Source organism: Taudactylus pleione, unplaced genomic scaffold (genome assembly GCF_031769625.1).
Source record: "Taudactylus pleione unplaced genomic scaffold, aTauple2 ptg000763l, whole genome shotgun sequence".
Classification (NCBI taxonomy): domain Eukaryota; kingdom Metazoa; phylum Chordata; class Amphibia; order Anura; family Myobatrachidae; genus Taudactylus; species Taudactylus pleione.
The window spans coordinates 1,296,377-1,321,214 of record NW_028285165.1 but is presented as its reverse complement, the minus strand read 5'-3'; the positions used below and the strand labels follow the sequence as shown (position 1 = coordinate 1,321,214).

Here is a 24,838-nt window from a genome sequence, read left to right as displayed (position 1 = left end):
TTCTGGCCACTTTCGCCATTCAGGGGCTGCATGCCGAAGACTGGAGCACCAGCAAACACTCTTGAACCTGCCCCACCATCACCTGAAGCAAGAGGCTGTGACGTGGTGGAAATCAACCCTCTATATGCTTCAGAGGATGGAGGAGCAGCAAAAGGCCATTCAAGCCTATATATCCACCTATGACATAGGCAAAGGAGGGGGAATGCACCTGACTCAAACACAGTGGAGAATGATATCCGTGTTGTGCAAAGTTCTCCAGCCGTTCGAACTTGCCACACATGAAGTCAGTTCAGACACTGCCAGCTTGAGTAAGGTCATTCCCCTCATCAGGCTTTTGCAGTAGCAGTTGGAGAAAGTGAAGGAGGAGCTAAGACGAAGCAATTCCGCTCAGCATGTGGGACTTGTTGATGAAGCCCTTCATTCTCTTTGCCAGGATTCCAAGGGTGGTCAATCTGTTGAAATCAGACCACTACATTTTGGCCACCGTGCTCGATCCTAGGTTTAAAGCCTATGTGGTGTCTCTCTTTCCAGCTGCCACAAACCTGCAGAGGTGCAAAGACCTGCTGGTGAAAACACTGTCAGCTGAAGCGGAACGTGACACGTCAACAGCTCCTTCTTCATTTTCTCCCGCAACTGGGGCAGCCAGGAAAAAACTTAGGTATCCTAAGCAACCCACTGGCGGTGATACAGGGCAAGGAGGACCAAGTTTGGACATCTGGTCCGGACTGAAGGACCTGGCAACAATTTCTGACATGTCTACTGTCACTGCATATGATACTGTCACCATTGACAGAATGGTGGAGGATTACATTGGTGACAGCATCCAAGTAGGCATGTCAGACAGTCCGTACCTGTACTGGCAGGAATTTGGAGGCTCCTGTACAAACTGGCTCTATTTTATCTCAGCTGTCCCCCCTCCAGTGTGTACTCCAAAAGAGTGTTTAGTGCAGCCAGGAACCTTGTCAGCGAAAGGCGTAGGAGGTTGCTTCCACAAAATGTGGAGAAGATGATGTTCATAAAAATGAATTATCAACTTTTCCAGGGAGACCAGCCTCCAGAACGTACAGAGGGACCTGTGGTGGTGGATTCCAGCGAGGCCGAATTAATACTCTGTGAGGATGAGGATGTACACAACACTGAAGAGGGTGAGGAATCGGTGGATGAGGACGACATCTTGCCTCTGTAGAGCCAGTTTGTGCAGGGACAGATTAATTGCCAGCTTGTTTTGTGGGGGCCCAAACGAACCAATCATTTCAGCCACAGTTGTGTGGAATACCCTGGCGCTGAAATGATTGGTTTGTTAAAGTGTGCATGTAGTGTGCATGTCCTGTTTATACAACATAAGGGTGGGTGGGAGGGCCAAAGGACAATTCCATCTTGCACCTCTTTTTTTTCTTTGCATTATGTACTGTTTGGGGGCCTAGTTTTTCAAACTGCCATCCTGTCTGCCACTGCAGTGTCATTCCTAGATGGGTCACGTGTTTGTGCCGCCCACTCGTGTCGCTTAGCATAGTCATCCAGCTACCTAGGTGTAACATTTTGGACATAAAAACATTATTGTGAGGTGTGAGGTGTTCAGAATAGACTGGAAATGAGTGTAAATGAAGGTTATTGAGGTTAATAATAGCATAGGAGCAGAAAAACCCACAAATTCTGTGATTTTAGCTGTTTTTATGCTTTTATTCAAAAAAATACAGATCCAAAACACAAAACCCAGAACCCAAAACACGGAAGGGTGGTTTTGGCAAAACCAATCCAGATCCAAAACACGAAGAAAGATCCAGATCCAAAACCAAAACACAAAACACGAAAAGTGGCTGGTGCACACCCCTAATATATATATATATATATATATATATATATATATATATATATATATTTGCACCCTTCAAATGCATCAAGTTACTTTTTTTGCTGTACAAACACATTGTGGTAAAGTGACTGACTTATAGTGTGCATTTAATAGATTGTCTTCTCTCAGAGATACTGTAGCAGACTTCAGGGTGTAGCTGTTATGGGGCCTAGCTGCATCTTTAGATTATAAGCTTACCTCTCTGTCTGTCTCTGGACATACACTGTAATGAACTAACTCTGTACTTACTGATGCAAATGTTTATAGGGAGAAATTGATTTCCCATAGAAGTCTTCAATCACTAATGATTTCATAACAGATCTCCATTGCTGTGGTGATTTTAAATGTGATACAGCCTAATAAATTTTGAATACTGTTTTTGAGACAAAATTTTTTACTAAATAAAAGTCTATTTATCTCATTTAGGTTATACAGAGGTTATAGAGCTCATTGGTCCAAACTTGTTTTAAAATATAGGGATGATATAATTAGAATGGTGATCCTGAAGAGAATGATACTTCTGCATTTATCACATGAGACCACACATTACACATTATCGATCTTCTCGCATTCAGGATTGTTTCCCCCACCAATTGATTCCTTGTGAGTTCACAGATTATGTTTATCTACTCATATATCATGCCTTACTGATTGGTTTACCATAGAACATCTGTTAAAATTATAATTAATCTTTTTTTTTCATTGGAATATCCCTTTTCGACCAAATTTAGAGTTGGACATAAGTTCAACTGCAGGCAACAAAAAATGTCTTTAATTGTGGTTATGTGTTAAAACAAAACATAATTTAAAATACAGTCAGGTGCATAAATATTGGGACATTGACAGAATTTTTATATTTTGGCCTCTATTCACCACCACAATGGCTTTGAAATGAAACAATCAAGATGTGCTTTAACTGCAGACTTTCAGATTTAATTTGAGGGTAATTACATCTAAATCAGGTGAACGGTGTAGGAATTACAATGGTTTCTATATGTGCCTCCCACTTTTTAAGGGGCCAAAAGTAATGGGACAAACTAAATCCTAAATCTAACTTTCACTTTTTAATACTTTGTTGCAAATCCTTTGCAGGCAATTACAGCCTGAAGTCTGGAACGCATTGACATCACCAGACACTGGGTTTCATCCCTGGTGATGCTCTGCCAGGCCTCTACTGCAAATGTCTTCAGTTCCTGCTTGTTCTTGTGGCATTTTCCCTTCAGTTTTGTCTTCATCAAGTGAAATGCATGCTCAATCGGATTCAGGTCAGTGTATTGACTTGGCCATTGCATAACATTCCACTTTTTAGCCTTAAAAAACTCTTTGGTTGCTTTTGCAGTATGCCTCGGGTCATTGTCCATCTGCACTGTGAAGCGCTGTCCAATGAGTTCTGAAGCATTTGACTGAATATGAGCATATAATATTGCCCGAAACACTTCAGAATTCATTCTGCTGCTTTTGTCAGCAGTCACATCATCAATAAATACAAGGGAACCAGTTGCATTAGCAGCCATACATGCCCACGCCATGACACTACCACCACCATACTTCACTGATGAGGTGGTATGTTTTGGATCATGAGTAGTTCCTTTCCTTCTCCATACTTTTCTCTTCCCATCACTCTGGTACAAGTTGATCTTTGTCTCATCTGTCCATAGGATGTTGTTCCAGAACTGTAATGGCTTATTTAGATGTTGTTTGGCAAACTCTAATCTGGTCTTCCTGTTTTTGAGGCTCACCAATGGTTTACATCTTGTGGTGAACCCTCTATATTCACTCTTGTGAAGTCTTCTCTTGATTGTTGACTTTGACACATATACACCTACCTCCTGGAGAGTGTTCTTGATTTGGCCAACTGTTGAGAAGGGGTTTTTATTCACCAGGGAAATAATTCTTCTGTCATCCACCACAGTTGTTTTCCGTGGTCTTCAGAGTCTTTTGGTGTTGCTGAGCTCCCCGGTGCATTCTTTCTTTTAAAGAATGTTCCAAACAGTTGATTTGTCCACACCTAATGTTTTTGCTATCTCTCTGATGGGTTTGTTTTGATTTTTCAGCCTAATGATGGCTTGCTTCACTGAAAGTGACAGCTCTTTGGATCTCATATTGAGATTCGACAGCAACTGATTCCAAATGCAAATGTCACACCTAGAATCAACTCCAGACCTTTTACCTGCTTAATTGATAATGAAATAATGAGGGAATAGCCCACACCTGTCGATGAAATAGCTTTTGAGTTGATAGTCCCATTACTTTTGGGCTCTTAAAAAGTGAGAGGCACATATAGAAACCGTTGTAATTCCTACACCGATCACCTGATTTGGATGTAATTACCCTCAAATTAAATCTGAAAGTCTGCAGTTAAAGCACATCTTGTTTGTTTCATTTCAAAGCCATTGTGGTGGTGAATAGAGGCCAAAATATGAAAATTCTGTCAATGTCCCAATATTTATGCACCTGACTGTACATGGAACTTGAATACCCTATGCCAGGGTGACAGATCAGGGGCATGCAAGTACAAAATGTGGATTGTTCTAAATCAGGTCATTTGAAGCTTTTTCTAAAATATTGCTGTAAAACAAAAAAGTTCATAAAGTTATACGATAACTAGTAGCAGCTCCTAATCTCTTGGATGATACACAATAAGTCCCAGTCAGGCTCTGGTGCCTGCGCAATAGATCTGGCAGGCTCCAGTGTGAATGTGCACAAGCAACAGTGGGACCAGTGCATGTGCACAAACAATGGCTTTTAGGGACTGCATCGGCTGCAGCCCCTAGAACTGGGTAGGTCTGCCTGAGAGGTAAAGTTTTGGCTTACTATTGGAAGGGCTCTTTCTGCTAACTACAGCCTGCACCGGCTGTCCCAGGCAGGGGCATTTCTAGGGCATGACAAGAAGGGCCCTGGGCACCATAGCACAAGTCTAGCAGAGGAAGGGAGGCACCAAATGCTTGGTTCCCACTTTGCCCCGGTAGTCCCTACAGTGGCCGGCAGCTGGAGGGTGAGGAGTGGCCATTCTGTCTTCTCCTCCCTTCTCCTCAGCTCCTCCCCCCAGAGTGAAACAGCCTGGCTTACAAGAGTCCATGCCCAGCTGGAAGGGGAAGAGGGGACGCATTCTCCCCTCTGAGGGGCAGTCTGGGCTGGGGGGGCAGCATGGCATATGCCTTCGGGTCAGTATACTTTAAGCCATCTAGAGCCGCACTGTACTGTACACTGTTTTGGTTGCTGGCATTGCTGAATGATGGATAACGCTGGCCATCCACCAATAACTTTCATTGGCAAATCCAAGCACTGGTTGGTGGATGCCTGAGTTATGAGCCAATTAGAGGAGACTACAAACACACTGGGAGAGTGATAAAGCCAGAGAGGACTGCAGCAGGAGGAGAGGTAAGTGTACTGGGCCATCCACATAGATCTGAGGTCTCATTGTAATGGATTTTTTATGGAGGGCAGGGAGTGCAGTTATGGGAAATGGCTAGATCTGGGGTATGATTTTTGTTCAAATAAGAGAGGGATGTCAAATATGGTATATTCTTGTAATTTAGAGAAGAGGGAGGGTGAGATCTGGGGTCTGATTTTAATTGGGAGTCATTTATTTATTTTTATGATTATAAGGTGGAAACTATTTTGCTCAAATTGTAGAAAGTTATTTGTCACCCACTACTGTCACACAGTGCTGTCACCCATTGCTGTCACAAGGACACACCCATCCTGTGCTGGCCATGCCCTCTTTTGGACATGCATTTGCCATAGCCCTACCCGCACCTTAGCATCCTGCCCCCTGTCTACTGTGAATACTAATTTATATCATGCCTTTATAGATTTCTTTTTTGGGGGGGCACCACTTTTCAATTTGCCCTGGACACCAAAAACCCTAAATTTGCCTCTGGTCCCAGTGAGAGGTGTATTCTTCCTCTGGGACTGCCAGTCCAGGCTGTGATTAGCAGGTGGTGCATACATGCTTACTCTCCCAGGAATAGTGGGAGGATCCCAATATTTTGGGTAACCTCCCATACCCACGGAAGAGTAAGCATATCTCCCACATCCCGCCCACTTCCTAGTGAAGTGGGTAGGATGGGGAGATTTTACCTGGAATTTTCAGGTCTGTAGGGAAGGGGCGGTGCTAAATGATGCAAATTGGGTCATTTAGCCCCGCCCCCTCCTCACGGACCCATGGATCACGGCAGTTTTCTGTAGAGGGGGCGAGGTCTAATGCCGTCTATCGTCTGGCCCTGCCCCCCAAAGAGGAGAGCAGCAGGTCCCCTCCTGCTGCTCCCGGAAAGCTGTCCAGGAATGTCGGCAAGTATGAGGGGGATGCAATCAGGAAACCGGCTGACGTGATCGCGACAGCTGGCTACCCAATTGCTTTATCCCGGCGTGGGTTAAATGACAGGCGTCTATATCTAGACACCTATCATTTTCCCGACGCCGGGACACAGGCGTCCGGCATCCCGATTAAGGGGGGTGTTAGGTTTAGGTACTCCCAGGGGGGACTTAGGATTAGGCACCCGCATGGGAGGGTTAGGTTAGGGGGAGGAAGGGTTAGTGTTAGGCACCCCCCCCGGGGGACTTAGGTTTAGGCAGCGGGGAAGGGGGGGCTAGGGTTAAGCACTTACAGGAGGTTTAGGGTTAGGCACAGGGGGGGAGGTTAGGGTTAGGCACCCCTATGGAGGGTTAGGGTTAGGGGGGTTAGGTTAGTTTAGTATATACATACCTGAGGACGATCGGGATTTCCAGCGCTGTCAGGCTGCCGCTGCCGGGATCTGTCCATCTGTCGGGCTGCCGCTACCGGGAATCAAACCGCCATGTGGCTGGCGGTATTTCATACTAATTCCGTATGAGGTAGTGCTCTCTATGGTAAGTCACTGCCAGTGAAGTCAGTGCATGGACTCACTGGGGGGGTTTGGATTTTACTCAGGGGCTACAGCTCCTAGGAAAAAATCTGTCACTGAATATAACATCAACCAAATAAATATAAATGTGTCACCAATGTTTTAACAAACCTTCTTTTGTCTGTGTAGGGAAGAACCTCAAATATTTCCTTGTAACATGTTCGTACATTATGAACTTTTTCATGTTCATACTGTGCCAGGAAATCTAGAACCTGAAAAAAATATGTAAACACTTGACATAAGGTTTTTGAAAATCTTATATGGAAAGGTTTCCATTCATTTGGATATGTCATTATATTTTGGAGTAGTAAACATATCTAATAAAAACAATATGTTTTAGAAAAGCAACACAACAATCAATTACAAAATTAATTATTCTCCAATAATTTTGCATATCAAAAGATATTTGCATACACAATTAAACTGAAATTACATTATATATTGTAGAGCATATATTAATACCCATGGGTGCTGAGAGGGGATTGGGGTGAGTATAAAGTATCTGGGGCAGTAAAATGCAGTAGAAGCATAACCATGGTCCCCACAATGCAGTCACTATGCTCCTCTCTTTGCAGCATAGTGAAATTCTCCATGACAGCCCGGGCTTAGCCACACATCCTTTGGATCCCCAGTACAGGGGCCAGCCCAACGTCTTGGCAACCATGTCAAACCTCCTAAATTATGAATATGCAAAGGGTTTGGATACCTGGAAACTGAACCCACTCAAACTTACCTAATCCATTGCTTGGATCTCCATGCCATTTTTGGATACTCAAACAAGGCACAACGTCGTCTTCCCGGTGTTGGATTTCATGTATTTTGGATCTTCCATGGTGATTCGGTGTCATTTTTCATAGGACCATGGGATGGGAAGGAGGGTAGGCTAGGTTTGTTAGTTAGCTTAGCTTAGATAGCCTAGTTTAGTGACACTGTCTTTGATGGGCAGTGCCACCTACAGTGACAGTCCCCTAGGTAATACTGGCTGAGCTAGTTTTGTGGATAGGCAGTCAGCAAATCATTGTTTGTTTATTTTTTTATAGTACAGGAATATCATTTAATTAATAATGAATGTTGTGTGTGGCTTAAAAAATAATATTTGGTGCTCAAACCTCAGGCCGTGATACTGTGTCAAGGGCCACAGCACAGTGTGTCGCAATCGGTTGGCACATTTTTTTTGGTAAAAAAAATAAATATATATAAATTCAGGCCATGATACTGTGTCTGATATATCAGTCAGTAATAAAAATAAAAAAGTTATATACTGTGTATGTTATATCCGTCAGTAACAGTCAGTAGGTCAATAAGAACTTCGCAGTCAGTGGGCACATGTCTTTTTTGTATAAAAAAGTTATATATTGTTTTGTTTGTGATAAAAGAGAATTTAGGCCTTGATACTGTGTCTGTGAGATATAACAGCTACTAATGGTCAGTAGGTCAAGGTCCACTGCGTATTGTGCCACAGTCGGTGGTTACATTGTTTTTGTAAAACAAACATTTTTATATATTTGTTTTGTTTTGTGGTAAATTCAAGCTGTGATACTGTGTCTGTCTGTGATATATAACAGTAACAGTAAGTAGGTCAAAGGCCAAAGTGCAGTGGGTGGGTACTTTTTTTTTTTGTTAAAAAAAAATTCAGGCGTCGATATAAAAAACAACAATCAATGAACAGAACAGCAGGAGCAGCAACCAAGCACTAGCACTGCAGCTGCTACCACCACCAGTCATCATGACAATACTGCTTCAATGTCATCTACTCACGCTCAGGGGTATACAGGCTTTCAGTCAGGGCATCAAAAATAAAATATATATATTTTACAGTAGTAATTAAAAAAACACCTGTAATAAAAAGAAAGCTTAGTGCAGAAAAACCTAAAATTACCAACATGCCATTCACCACACGCAGTGGCAAGGAAAGGCGCAGGTCTTGGCCTTTATTTATGAGTGGTGGTTCTGCAGCTGCTGACAGTGAGGCATCTTCTTCTGCCTCTCATGACCATACAAGCCCTTCTCACTGAGAGTGTAGAAGAGGTGTCAAAAAATGAAAACCAGAAAACTGATGCTGAAAATAACCACTAAGGCAGTAGAAGAAACTTCACAAATCCCTGAGAAGAGTCTAAGGGGTAAATTTGCTAAGATGAAGTTCTATTAAGAAGTGATGTTGCCCATAGCAACCAATCAGATTCCAGTTAATATCTTCTAGAAGGTTCTAGATAAATGAGAAGTAGAGCCTGATTGGTTGCTATGGGCAACATCACTTCTTAATAGAACTCCCATCTTAGCAAATTTACCCCTAATTGTGTCCATGAGTGCTATGTGTGAGCCCGACCTTTCTGTACTCATAGGGAAGCCTCCTTCCTCCATTCCTGCACCCTCTGCCATGAGCATCACGGGTCATGAAGTTGCTTACCTAGACACGGTATGTCACGGTATGGAACTGGAGTGAACAGACCAGGTCCACTGGGCAACCCCTCATCTAGTGACCCATGAAAGTAAGACCAGAGATATACTCCAGGAACAAGGGTGATGATCAAAACTCAAAACCGTATAGTACTGGTAGATAGGACTCAGAACTCAAGCCAGGAATTTGAGTCTTATGTAGTCAGTCAGAGTACAACTTGCTGAAACTGCAACCCTGGTACTGCTCTGATGCAAGACCTGGAACTGGAACCAGTGAGGAACTCAGAAACTGAGAGTCAGGATTAGTAATACAGCTTAATGGACACCTCAGTGTACACACCGTACACTGCACACTGAACCCTAGCCCTGGAACAAGCACTCTTCTCTGTACCAGCTCAAGACAATAACACACAGTGCAGGGAAACCAATACAGAGTCAGCACTATAGTATAGCCTGATTACCTGGACACCACTAAGCACAGAGTAATGCAGCATAAGTAACTTGCATGCACTGTCCCAGTCGAATGATGGAATGAAGATCGCAGCTGTACTCACTGGCTCTGCAATGAGAAGTAAAGTTGGTATGCAGCGTGGAAGCTGCCACGCTGTTAGGTGACAATACAAAGGGGCAGATGAAGGCAGTTTACTTGCTGACTGAGTGGATGGAGCAGGTCTGTATGCAGCATGGGAGCTGTGGTGCTGGCAGGTGATGATACTCAGTGACAGATGATAAATAGTGAGAGTCCACAAGTAACAGATAGAGTCACAGAGGACATGATGACAGGATACAGGAGTAAGCTTGAAGCCTAGAACTATACTGGGAAGTAACACATTGTTCAGGCAATGGGTTGTTTATAGGAACTGGTTTATATAGGAGGCGGTAAATATCCATTGGTGCATTAGTTAATCACAGGGAGGCATCCCTGGGATGTCTTGGAAACAGAAATAAATTAATGTTTTATTCTGAAAGGAATGTTAGGACACCGATTTGTGACACTGGAGAAGTTCCACAAGATGAGAGGGATATTTGTGTAGCTGACGCAGGTGCTTATGAGGATGTTGGTGATGAGGATCTTGTTTGTGTAAGTGAGGCACCAGTGTAAGCAGTTCCATTATAAGAAGGCCATTGTCATGCCTGGGAATAAGACAAAAAATCCACCTCTTTTGTGTGGAACTATTTTTACCCAAATCAAGACATAAATTGTCTGGCCATCTGTAGCATTTGTATAGCCCCAGTTAGCAGAGGTAGGGACTTTAACCACCTAGGAACCTCCTCCAATTACGCCATTTGCAGCAGGTGCATAAAAGATTTTTGGCAAAATAAGAAACTTTTGCTAAAAAAGTAACCACAAGCAGTCCAGCATCAGGTAGCTCCCTTCTCTTCACTAGATCCAAGCACCTGCAATTTCTATCACTAACACCTTTATCATCAATACCCTCAATAATCATTGTAAGTAGCCCTGCATCCATATTTGATAAGGCTAGCGGAGTCTACCCCTATCCCGGATTCTCAGAAGAACGGATGTGAGATAGCAGAAGTGGGCAGTAGTGGGCGTCTCTATGCTGGCTGTGCTATAGATTTGCGATTGCATTCATTAGCATATTTTCAATGCAGACTGTGTGCCTAATTGCAGCTGCGATCACAATAGCAATCCATAGTGAATCAGGACCCTTGAGCGCTAGGCCAGCTGCTGCTGCTGCTGCTACAAGTGGATCTTCATCTCAGAAGGGGACCAAGAAGACTACTACTAGTAGCAGTTTAAAAAAAAAATTTACTGAAAAATAATCCTTTTGATAGAGGAAGCAAGTATGACAGCTGTCACCCAGTTGCACTGCGGATCACTGATGCCATAACAACTATGCTGGTATTAGATCTGTATTCAATATCCACCATTAATTCAGTGGGTTTTAGACAGTCAATTGAGGTCCTGTGTCCCCGCTACCAAATACCATCTATATTCCACTTCCCTAGAAAAGCAATTCCCCGCCTTTACATGGACATTAAAAAAAACTTAATTAGTGGCCTCCAAATTTCCATGGTACCCACTGTCTACTTAACCACAGATATGTGGACAAGCAGAACAGGGCAAACTAAAGATTACAATATTGTGACAGCCCACTGTGGGTCTTTTGCCTTCAGCAGCACAAACAGCAGCATCTAACATTTGCCATCTCATTTAGAGGCAGACTACTCTGTGTATCACCGGCTTCACTAAGAGGCATACCAGTGTTAACTTCTTAGAAAAACGGAGGCATGTTGCCACCATTAAGGGAGAGGGAAGAAGCCAGGATCTCCATTGGCTGATGGAGATTTCCCGGCTTCTAACTCTCATCTGAGGCGGCCGGCTGCGTAACCCCATGGGTCACCTTAGAGTATGCGATGCTGCGTTGGACAACGCAGCTTGGATACGTAATGCAGCAGGAGGCATGATGCTTGTGAGCAGCTTTGCAATTCCATCTGAAGCTGAATCTGGTCCTGATTCCACTAAGTATGTCAGACTTATAGATCAAGTCCTTTAATGCTGTGCCAGGATCCAAGCGTTGTCAGCATCTTAAAATCAGATCAATACATTTTGGGTCGATCCTAGGTTTAAGTCATACATCATGTCTTTCTTTCCAATGGACACAGGGTCTAATTCAGCAGTGGTCGGGAATCTGAACAGGCGCAGGACCCGTTCTCTGCATGTGCAGAATGGGTATGGGATCCTGCTTGCAGACTGGCATCAGGCTGGCAGCGGACTGTCAGTGATTGACAATCTGCTGCCATTTGTGGGTGGGGAGGGAGCGGCGATGACCTCCGTTTCCTGAAATGGAGGAATGTCGACGGCGTTGGAGGGGAGGGAAGAAGCCAGAATCTCTGTCGGCTGATGGAGATTTTCTGGCCTCTGCCTCTCAACTGCGGCGACCGACTGCATGACCTCATTGGTCAGCTTAGCCAGCCAATGTTATGCAGATTATCCGATGCTGCATTGGACAACGCAGCTTGGATAAGTAATGCACAGGAGATGTGATGCCTCCAGCTGCATTACCATATCAGCAAGGATCACAATTGCAAAGCTACCTGTGTGCAGCTTTGCAATTAAGATCCTTGCTGAATCAGGTCCACAGATCTGAAGAGATGCAATATACTGTTGGCGAGCAAATTGTCAGTTCCAGCCACACGTGGCCCGGTGATGTCCCCTCTTTCAGTTTCTCCGGCAACTGCGGCATTCATGAAAAACCTCGGGTTTCATAAGAGACCCACTGGTGATGCAGGAGATTCAACACGACAGTTTAACATCGGGTCTAAAAGAATTGCCAAGGACAATTCCATCTTGCACCTCTTTACTTTGCATTATACACTGCTTGGGGCATTCCTGACTGTCTTTTTGCATAGATGACAAACATTTTTAAATTTAAAAAAACTGTCATTCTGTCTGCCACTGCAGTGTCACTCTGTTGCCTAGATGTGCCACGTAGGAAGTTTAACTGCCACATGTTTGTGCCGCCACTGCAGCCTCTTAGCATAGTCAGCCAGCTAGCTTGGTGTAACCTTTTGGCCTAAACTGGATGAAAACAATATTTTGAGCTGTGAGGTGGTCAAAATTTACTAGAAATTACTGGAAATTAAAGTTATTGAGGTTAATAATATTGTAGGAACAAAAATAGGCCCAAAATATGTGATTTTAGCTGTTTTTATTACTTTAAAAAACAAAATTCAGATCCAAAACTAAAACAAGCAAGGGCAGTTTTGGCTAAACCAAAGTTAATATACTGTAGATGCAAAACCAAACACGTGGGGTCAGTGCACGTCTCTAATACATATAGGGTTTTTTACTTAATCAATGCAAAGCAGGTTTGAAGAGATAAAGTAAAGCTACAGTATAAAACACATATTTTACAACTTCATGATAGAAACATGAAAATGCTATAATTAAAAAGTGTTAATTAGGTGTCCATAATGCCTGCCATCTCAATATTTGCTGTCTGTTGGCTGCTATGGTAATCTCCTAAGCAAGCAGTAGGAAAATGAGCAATATGCATTTATTATCAACAATGTAATTTGCTTCTTATTTAGGGGCCCATTTATTAAGGTTCGCATTTTGCAATGCGATCAGGGCATGCAGTACCGCCCATGATCGCATTGCAAAATGTGATCATACCAGCCGAATGTATAATATGAGCATATGAAGCACATCTGGAAAATCCCTCCGCCGGCTGAATGCAGGTAAGTGCCCATAGGACACAGCGGCTAACGCTATCTTCAGATGGCGTTAGCTGCTGGGGTCAATATCGGGAACGTTTCGCATTCCCGATATTGATACATTTGGCAACATCGCATCCCCCATAGAAACCAATGGGGGAGGCGGCTGCCAGCGGCAATGGAGGGATCGCAGCAGGTAAGTATTTGAGGTAAACCCCCCAAAACAGGTGTTTTCGGGGAATTTACCTCAAATGCACTTTGATAAATGTGCCCCTTAATCCTATATAGAGACTGGATGTGGAATGGCTTAGATGTCCAGGGCTAGTTATGTTTTTTTTTTTTTTTCTTTGGGGGGGTCCTAATTTTGAACCCTTTATTACATCTATAGCACAGAGGCACTGCACAAATCACACTGATCCGTCCAGTCCTTCTGCTGAACACGCTGCTCACAGACATCCATTTATTTCAGCCCAATACGACTGAACTCGCATACGATCAAACATGGTTCCATAGACCATTGAAAAACACGATTCAGTCAAACATGATTTTTAGTTAATTTGTTTAATTTTCAGCACGGATCGCAATTGCAACATCATATACAGATCGGCTGATGGTGCGTACTGCGCATGCATATATACTGCAGTGCACGTGCGCAAGCCAGCATTTCAATCACACTGCAATCACATACGCAGATACAAAGCCATCACAGAGTGTGTGATGGGATGTCAGCATTTGGGGGTGGTGATGGGGGAGTGGTCATAGAAACGCAGGCATGCCAGTCCATTTGAACGCCATCTCCTGGGCATGCATAAATTAGCCACTACAATGGCATATGCAGATTTAGCACTCACTGAATGCAACAAGATTAGCAATTTCTGAGACAGGTCTGGCCTGCAGTAATTCTTTATGAGGGTCCGATGTTACTCGATGTTTCAGATATATACACAGAACTGCGAGGTCTTACGGATGTGAGAAAGTGGTAGTGGGCATCTTTATGCTGGCTGAGTGGTTGCAAACATTAGCATATTTTAACAGCAGAACTGCGTGCGTAATTGCAGCTGTGATTGCAATAGCGATCTGTAATGAATAAGGCATGGGATGCAGTTTATAGACCGGTGGACTAAATGCCGCCAGTCTATATCCCAACAGGAGAAGCCTGATGGGGGCCTTAAGATAGGTGTCAAAATACCAACGCCTATCTTAATCCCGACGCCAGAACGCTGAAGGGCAACAGCCTGAATGAGGTAAGTCCGGGGCATCCTTAGCGTTAGCCGTCGGGGGGATGGGTTAGGATTAGGGAGTGTAGTGGGGTTAGGGTTAGGTTTTTTTTGGGGGGAGGTTAGGTTTAGGCACCCCTAAGGGGGAGGGTTAGGGTTAGGCACCCCCGGGGGTAGGTTAGGTTTAGGCACCCCTAAGGGAGGGTTAGGGTTAGGTGGGAGAGGGGAGGGTTAGGGTACTTACCAGCTGGCATCAGGATCTCCTCCTGTTGAGCTTCTCCTGTAAGGATTTGAAACAGTCTACAGTATTTCATACCGATCCCATATGCATAACTTAATAAAGGACCTTTATGGCCTGAAACATTGCTGTTTCTGCAAATAAATGAGTGTTTATGAAATTGAAGATGTTAGAGTGCTGTTCTCTTCCTGTTGATATATTATGCTAATTTGGTTCTGGCACCCTCTCACATATAGTATATGGACAAATACCTCTTGCTGGAGTGCCCACTTTTTCTTTGTAGATAAAATCTCAGTGATGGACGCTTATGGATGAACCAAAAAAGGTTTTTGTCTAGTGCTCGTATGTAATTGAAAAATTAGATGTTCAAATGAAGACCTTTCTTTTTCATCATTAAATGGAGAGTGACTGTAATTTTAGCATGTCATAGGTTTTTGTGTATAATAAGGTATTTATAGATTGAGATACCTGAGAAGTTTTTTGCAATAGTTAAATAGCGCAAAGAACTAGTCCATTGAATAAACAAAGCTAGGACTCCATCAAATCTTATAAGGATAATAAATATGCACAAATCTTGCAGTTAATTGTGTAAGGCTTGTCAAATCTACCATTTAGAGATGAATCAATATTATAACACAAATAGACACTAATTTTAGTATAATAAAAACAGTTATGGTTTCTATTCCTTTCATTCTATCAACCAACATGTATAATGCCTTCACGCCTCTTTCATACTTTATGTTGTGCCTTTTTGAAATAATGTTTCTTGAAAGGTTTAAATATAGTTCCAGTTTCCAATTTACAGTAGAATAATTTTGAAGAGAAACTCAAGAAACTCAAGACTAGGTGGACATCAACAATGTGTTTCATTGATACATTTTACCAGTGAACCTCATTGATACAATTAATTTAATTTTGACCCAATGTAGGGTCTAGACACAACTAATCAATCAGGGGGGCTTTTCTACAATCTAATCAATTAGAGAAAATTTGCTCTGGATTAGTTAGCTAAAGACAGCTCCCCCTCCTCCCCTCCTCCCCTCCTGGCCTGCAAATCATATCTGAGATCCATAGTGTGGATTCACATAAAGTTCAGTGTGTTCAGTGTGGTTTAACATGACCCAAGCAGTTTATTACTGCCAGATCTTGCTGGAACTATTGCGAGCATCCACACCACCTGCCAGGGATATCTGTTACTGCATTCATCTCTAATTATATAGTAGCTATGTGAACACAACCTTAGTGTACTCTATTTAAACTAGACATGAGCAGGTCCGGTTCTCCGAGAACCAGACCCACCCGGACTTCATGTTCCGAGGTGAGATCCGAGTTTTCCCGCCTGACTCGGATCCGAAAACGAGGCTACCCTCCCACTGTTGGATTCTCATGTGTTTTGGATTATATAAAGGTCCCTGCGATTGGAGCCATTTTCACTCCGGCTGTGGAGAGAGAAGCTAGCAGATGTGTAGTCAGTCACTGTCAGTCACTCAGCGTGTGTGTCCAGGTGGGATCTTGGGCTGAAGGCTGCTGCTATGTTGTCGATAAAGGGGCTTAGGCTGCAGTATATGAAGAAGGGCTTCCTTCAGAGGGTGCTGCAGCTGCTGTGTGACTTGTCCTGTCAATTAATTATGGCTGCTGCTGTGTTGTTATCATGTCCATCAGGCTGTGGCTGCAGTCCATAGAGGGGTGCTGTGTTGTCCAGGGGGTGTTCTACCAATTAGGGGTGCCATTCCTCAGTATAAAAAAGTAAAAGTACTTTTTTTGTGTATGTGCGTTAGCAACTTAGCAGCGCTATTATTGTTCAGTGACACTGCCGCAGTTTATCGTCCATGTATTTGTGACTCTGCTGGTGCCCTGTCCGCACTCGTCAGGGGTGCTTTGTTGTCCATAAAGAAGGGGTGCTGTCTGTGTTGTTCATAAAGGGGCTGCTGCCTCATTCAGGGGTGCTCTTTCCCAGTGTCAAAAAAATAAAAGTGCTTGTGTGTGTGTGTGTGTGTGTGTGTGTGTGTGTGTGTGTGTGCGTTAGCAACTTAGCTGCGCTATTATTGTTTGGTGACACTGCCAGCCAGACCGCAGTTTATTTTCCATGTATCATGACATTATAAGTCATAGCGCAGTGTGTTATTCTTATTCATAAAAAATATTGTGACACTGTAAGTGGTAGCGCAGTGTTTTAATCATAAAAAATCTTGTGACACTGTAAGTGGTAGTGCAGTCTAATATTCAACTTTTTACTTTTTTCCTCAATCGTGAAAAAATGATTAGTCTACATGTCGACTACAAGGCCACAACAAAGTGCTAAATAACATGCATTATATATAAAACAGAGGGCCTGATTCAGAGCCGGACGCTCTGACCAGAGCGCTCGCTCTGAATCAGGGCCATCCTACCTAAAATTGGAGCGGCCTCCGGGCCGCTCGCATAGCTGTGGGTGACCACCCACAGCTTATGTGAGCGGCCAAAAAGATGGTCGCGATGGTCAAGACCATCGTGACCATCGGGCTTGCGACGAGATCCTGTGGTAGGGTCTCGCTGCCGCATGACCTGGAGTGCTTTTGGCTCTATCAGAGCCAAAAGCACTCCCACTGACATCACTATTGATGTCAGTGGGGCCGGACGCAGATGGTAGGCGTTCCCATGGGAACGCCTCCGTCTGGGCAGCATCGACAGCACGCCCCCTTTGATGTGAGACCCATAGCGACGTCTGGCCATCGCTATGTTGGTCTCGCGCATGCGTACGACGGAGCTTCCTACGTTGTGCGCATGCGCACTAGGGCACCATCGACCCGCTTGCGAGCGCTCAGCACTCGCGAGCAGGTCTGAATCAGGCCAAGAATTACATCACTGTAATTGACAGCGCAGTCAGTGTGTTATTCTTTTCTTATTCATAAAAAAATCTTGTGACACTAAATGGTAGTGCAGTGTGTTATTCTTTTCTTATTCATAAAAAATCTTGTGACACTGTAAGTAGTATCACAGTTAGTTATTCTTATTCATAAAAAATCTTGTGACACTGTAGGTCATTGATATCACAGTGTAATATTTGAAATCGGTACAAATTGACATGAGTGCTGTACACACTTCATTTGTGTATGTTGATATGGAGAGTGATCAGTTGAGAGGAGAGAAGGAACCACATACTAGTGCTGGAGCTGCTGCCAGTACCACCAGCCATGACAATACTAGTCAATCTACATCATCTGCTAAAACCCACTGCCCAAGGGCATACAGGGCTTAAATCAGGGTATCTAAAATCAAGAACCAATCTTTTACAGTGGTAAAGAAAAAAACACCAAAGGGAAAGTGAGCTGCAGAAAGACATAAAATTGGCAATATGCCGTTCACCACATGAAGTGGCAAGGAAAGGCTGAGGCCTTGTTCTTTATTTATGACTAGTGATTCTGCCTCTTATGTTGATGTTAGCACAAGTGAAGATGCTGACATAGAAATCGAGGATGCTTCTGTAGAAATGCACCAGGATGAGCAGGATATTTGTGTAGCTGACGCTAATAAGGATATTGTTGATGAGGATGTTGTTTGTGTAAATCAGGCACCAGTGGAAGAAACAGTTATTGCCTATCATAAGGAAAATCCCATTGTCATGCCTGGGAACAAGACAAAAAAAATCCACTTCTTATGTGTGGAATTATTTCTACCCAAATCCAGACAATTGTCAAGTCATCTGTACCCTTTGTAAAGCCAGAGTAAGTAGAAGTAGGAATCTTAATCATCTAGGAATCTCCTCACTGTTATGTAATCAGCAGCGCATCCAAAAAGTTTTTGTGTTTTGTGTTGACTCATCTGCATAACCAGTGGGTCTTTTGGGAAAGTTTCATTTTTCTCTTGGCAGATGCATTTGCTGGAGAAACTGAAGGAGAAGCCATCACTGCATCATGTACCATTTGAGCTGACAATTTGCTTACCAACAGCTCTTTGCATTTCTTCAGATCTGTGTCCGTTGGGAAAGAAAGACGCAACATATGACTTAGACCTTATATCTTAAATCTTGCGTTTACTTTGTTCAGCTTGTCCACATATCTATAGTTAAGTGGACGGTGGGTACAACGGCATTTTGGAGCCCACTAATTATGTTTTTTTTTAATGTCCCTGTACAGATTGGGAATTGCTTTCCTAGTGAAGCGAAATCTTGATGGGATTTGGTAGTGGGACACAGGACCACAATTATCTTTCTAAAACCCACTGCATTATTGGCGGATATTGGACACACATCTAATACCAGTATAGATGTTATGGCATCAGTGATCCACTATGCAACTGCTGTCATACTTGCTCCTCCTTGCAAAGGATTGTTTAACCATCAATTGTTATTTATTTAAAGTACTACTAGTAGTCTTCCTTGACCCCTCCTGGGATGAAAATCCACTCCCAGCAGAAGCAGCAGGCATAGCGCTTAAGGATTATTCTGGGGCAAGGACTGATGTGAATGATTTACTTAATTTTTGTAAAAAACTTACCTCCTTCCCTCCCCTCTCATAAATTTGCTTCAGAATCAAAAAATGAAATTAAATTTACTACCAATCAACCCTTCCTATCCCTGCCTTCAACTAAATACATACTCCAACTTCCTCATCTTGATTATTGAAAACATATGTTTACTTATGTGCCATGTTGAAAGTTGAATTGCCATGTGTTTGTGCCGCCCACTGCTGCCACTTAGCTTAGTAAGTCAGCTAGCTTGGTGCAAATTTTGAGCCTAAACCAGAAGAAAACAATATTGTTAGCTGTGAGGTGGTCAAAATTTACTGAAAAAGAGTGGAAATTACTGTTATTGAGGTTAATAATACTATAGGAACTAAAAAAAAATGATGTGATTTTAGCAATTTTTATAAATTTTTTTAAATAAATACAGATCCAAAACCAAAACAAACAAGGGGCGGTTTTTGGAAAACCAAATCCAGATCCAAAACACGAGGAGATATAGATCCAAAACCAAAACACAGAGGTTGTCGCACATCCCTAATTTAAACTAGAATGCGTCTTCCCTCCTTGGTATGTCTCTATAAGTATAAGGAGATGCAAGTCATAGATGCTGGGAAAACTTGATATACTGTAGACATACACATAGATGCACATGGACAATACATAAATGCATATTTTACTCAAAGAAATGACTTGAATCCAACTCTGAATGAGAGCCATTGTGTAATTTATTCATGTCCTCTATGCATTTGTTCATAATGAGATGCTGTATTATTTTAACCTAGCACTATTCTTCTGCAATGTATTCATGCAGAGATATAGTATGTTTATAATATTCTTTAGTAAAGAATGTTTTCTGAAAAGAGTCATATCATCTAATTTGCCCCTAATGGAAAACCACAGAAGGGGGACCAAGGTGGGGGTAAATTGGCATGATAAATGTGTATGAGTGCTTAATTCTTTGGGAGCCAATCTGACATTGGGAATTGCTCTGGATTTCTTGCATCTTCCTGCAAACAGTTATGATTATGTAAATGAGACATTTCTAATAATTCTTACTTTTGCTGTATAAGAAATTATTTCCTTAGAATATCTTTGCATATCAATTGTATTTTATTGTTTATTTTTGTATATCCTTTATGCATTGTGAACAATATCTTATATTAAACTTAATTTAATTAGCTTGGTCTCTGTGATTCTTAAAGGATATAGTTGCTTGCGAATTCGGGTAATTAATGCTAATTGCCAGGTTATCATTTAGGTAATAATAACTGGGACTAACTTAAGGAATAAATGTAGTTATGTATAGTATTAAATATGTCAACATTCTGCTATCAACATGTTAAATGTCGACAAAAAAAAGAACTTCCATGTGGGAAGTGGAATGGGATAAATCTTGTAGCAGAGAATGACTTTTTAAATTTTGAATGTATGGTGTATTTGATGAATTTGTAGGTCGCAGTCATTACTCTGAATATGAATGTGAAATATTTGGAGAGGATTTGAGAAGTTGTGTGCAACATGGCTTACATCTAGGAAATATAATTAGTCTTGATGCAGCATTTATCATGAACTAAACAGTAAATAGATATTTTATGTGAGGGAAAATGAAGATGGAGCAGGTTACAAAATTTTAAATGGGAGATGATGTGAAGATTTTTGGTTGCATCTTGGGTAAAAAAAGCTAAATTTTAACAATATTTCATAGGTGGAAGTGACAAGCCTGCAAGCCAAAACATGTAATGTACACTGCAGATGGAGTGTGCAGCTACTGCACTGGAAAGTGGGCCCAAGCAACTGGTATCATTGTAGAGGTTAAATGTAAGGACCATGGTATTGCACTAGCCAGAAAAGCATCCAAGACCAATGCATTTGAAGCTTTGTAGATTTGAATCCTATTTATTCACAATGAAGTTACTTTTAGAAAAGCAGCACCAAAATTCAGGATAACATTTCTCAATAAAATGTATGGAATGGTGCTCCAGTAAACTAGAATCATGGTAAGATCAACAGCCAAGGGTCTGGTAAACCATGTAGCCAGGGCAGAAAAAGGAAAGCTCCAGTAATAGTGATTACTGGACATGGGATCTCTCTATTCAGCATACACAGGTCTAATGGTATAAGTCAGGGGTTCCCAACCACGGTCCTCAAGACACACTAACAGTCCAGGTTTTATGGATAGCCATACTTGAGCACAAGTGACTTAATTAGTGCCTCAGTTATTTTGATTAAACCATCTGTGCACAATCATTGAATATCACTAAAACTAGGACTGTTAGTCTGCCTTGAGGACCGAGGTTGGGAATCACTGGTATGTGCAAGAAAGATAGGCACTAGGAAGAAACAGGATAAATGTACATGTACAATCCTACATTATTGTACACTAAATATAATTGACAGTGAGTAGTAATGCTAGACACCGTTAACAGGCACACAATAATCTGACAATCCATTGTTAGTATAAAGTAATGGATATTATTACACCTACACATTGCTACATATAGAAATCAAGCAAGGCCATGGAACCAAGCACTGGTTTCCTGAGCTGGCATCTCTAGCCCTCCAAAACCCCAGTCCAAATGCTAATCTAAAAAATGTAGGAGGCATATATCTAGTGGCAAGATGTATGTAATGACAGACCTTGATTGCAAATTTTCATTTGTCTGAAGATTGTACCAGTGTGGCAGGCACGGATATTTTGGTGGTGTGTGAAAGATTTGGGAGGTGGTTAGCAAGAGAAGGACAAAAAATGAACTCTGCTTTAGAATATCCATATGGAAAGAGACCCACGTTGGCCAAAAACTATAGTAAAAGTTTGGGGTGGAGCCAGAAAGTTGGGCGTTGTAGTGACATTCTACTACAGACTGAATGAGAAAGTAGTTTACTAAGAAAGAGACAGTACACTAATTTTGTCCCTGAACTGGATAACTGCAACAACCAGACATAGGGACTGATTAAGAGTTGTACACAAACCCAATGGTTTGCCTACATCTCAATTGGTTTTTGATCTGCGCCTGCGCAGGATCTGTACTGCGCATGTGCAGATCTTGTATGGTGAGATCGCTCACAGTATCCTCTAAATCACAGCATGATTGACATGCTGTGGCCATGTCATTTGGGGGTGGGGAGTGACGGAGACTGTTTCCCAAAATGGAAGAATTTTGTCAGATTTCTGTGGCAAGCTGATTGAAAGACTTTGAAATAAATAAATCATAAAGGGATGAGATTTTGCTACAAATAGATTTTGCATTCCATAGTGCACAGGAAAATGGAGGAAAAGTATTGGTGAGATGTGGATGATGAGAGAGGGACTGGAAGTACGATATGGACAGGACATTTTGGAGTGGAAACAGTAGTGTACACAGATAGAGGGGAATGCCAAGAGGGAATCGGTATGAAATACCGTTGGCTCAATAGCCGCTGGTTCAAATACCGACAGTGGCATCCAGATAATTGAAGATCCCGACAGGGGTGGTAGGTATACCATCCCTACCCCTTCCCAACCCTAACCCTCCCTTATTGGTGCCTAAACCTAAATTCCCCTCTTAGTGCCTAACCCTAACCTCAATCTGGTGATGCCTAACCCTAACCCACTTTCCTATACCCTAAACCTAACCCTCCCAGGGGGGTGTGCCTAACCCTAACTCCCTCCCGGTGGTGCAGTACCCTAATCCCCCTCCCCATGGCCTAACCCTAACCATCCCCAGGGGGTTTCTATCCCTAAATCCCCCCAGGGGTACCTAAACCTAACCCTCCTCCCCGCAGCTGTCACCTAACCTGTCCCTGCTTATCTTCATACTGGATGACGGCTATCAGGATTTCGGTGTGGGGTTAAAGATAGGAGCTGGGATTTTGACGCCTATCTTTAGTCCCGTGTCGTGCTTCCACTGTCGGGATTCCGATGGCCGGCATCCCAGTCGCCGGTAATCTGACTACATCCCGCCAGGAGCTATGAAAAAGAGCAGGGCAAGAAAAAGGATATGAAAGGATGACTTGTGGTTATGAGGTTTGTTTCTGCTTGTGTACAGTAGGTCAATAAATGAGATGAATGCAGGGAAAATAACAGTTCAAGGGTGTAGATTAGAGAATGGGGAAGTAGTCAAGGGATGTAATAATGGAAGAAGGGGAAATCAAATTCTGCATAGGAACGAGATTTTAGAGAAGGAAAGTGGAAGCAAGCAGGAAACATAGATAAGGTACTGTAATTCAGTAGGAGTATGGCACATGATGTGAATGATGTGGATATATGAGGATTAAATGTGGTAGATAATGAAGTGTGGGAGGAGCAGTTCTTTCCAGGTAGTTCAGGGCAATGGAGGTGATTGAGTCTCCTTTGCTGACCTCCCTGGCTCAGATAATGGTGTAGGCACATCTTTACTGCCTTAGAAATGTGGTCCAGATCACTGACATTCACTATGTCATTTATCACAGTGTGGCATACATTTTAGCTACTTTATATTTGTGAGAATAAGAATAAGTGAGAGGTAAGGTACGGAGCTGAACTAATGCACAACAATCTCTAATTGCCTTTACAGTGATTCAGTTAATAATTCTGACCTCTGTGTAGAACTTTGACATCTGTTCTGACTGGTTTTTGTAATGAACATCCATGCAGGGTAGATAGGAGAAAAGAGCAAGACATCCATGAGGTTTAAGGGCCCGATCTACCTGGAATTACAATTACTATAAGGATTAGAGCAGCATGTTACCATAGAAACAAAAGCTAAGACATAATATGTTTTTACATATATAAATATTAGCAGGTTTATATAGGATCCTAGATGCAAGAAAAGTATATACAGTACCATCAATGACATCGCAATTGTAAGGATAGCTACTAATTGCTATTAGGGACCCTCTCCTTGTTACACCAAACACTGACTACTATGTAATGCGAGTATTTGTACACACCTTTACTGTACTGTACTTTTTCAACATCAAAACAGATCAACATTATTAAATGTATACTGTATATAAAAAATTATATAATTTGTAACATTCCCACTAGAAAGCAAAATAAACACATTAATATAAACTGACTATGTAAAGCATTGGGATGTATTCTGTATCCTGGCGGTAAGTATTGGGGTTAGGGGGAGTGTTAGGGTTAGGCACTAGGGGGAGGGTTAGGGTTAGGCTGCGGGTGGTGAGCATTAGGGTTAGGCTTTGGGAGGCAGGGCCGTCACCAGGGGGGGACTGCCAGGACTGGAGTCCCAGGCCTGGACACTAGGGGAGCCCGTCCCCAAAACTACTAACCACTGCTGCCACACAATAGAAGTGTGACTGCTTGTCCACTCCTATTACCGCCGGCGCCCGCTACTATCAACTCCATAGTGAGTGACAGGCCTGGCCAGGTGCCCGCTCCTAAGAGTGAGCTGCCCACTGCTACCGCCCAACTCCACAAACTAGAAGTGACTCATCGTGAGTCACTTTTCACTTAGCTCCCGCACTCCCTCTCCGCCTCGCTCCGAAACTCCTACCTAAGCCGCAATAAAGTTTTACTTGTGAGTCGGCGCAGCGTGACGTCATGAGAAAGCAGTCACAGTGTGAGGACTGAGGAGCCGGTGGCTGCAGCCAAAACAGGTAAGTATCTAATTAATGTTTCATTATCTCAGTTGTTGCAGGG

At 42.6% G+C, this 24,838-nt stretch overlaps 1 pseudogene; it reads right to left on the bottom strand.

Moving 5' to 3' along the window:
- Nucleotides 1-24,838, bottom strand: part of LOC148476862 (putative methyltransferase DDB_G0268948) — an 86,164-nt pseudogene that overhangs the window by 52,730 nt on the left and 8,596 nt on the right.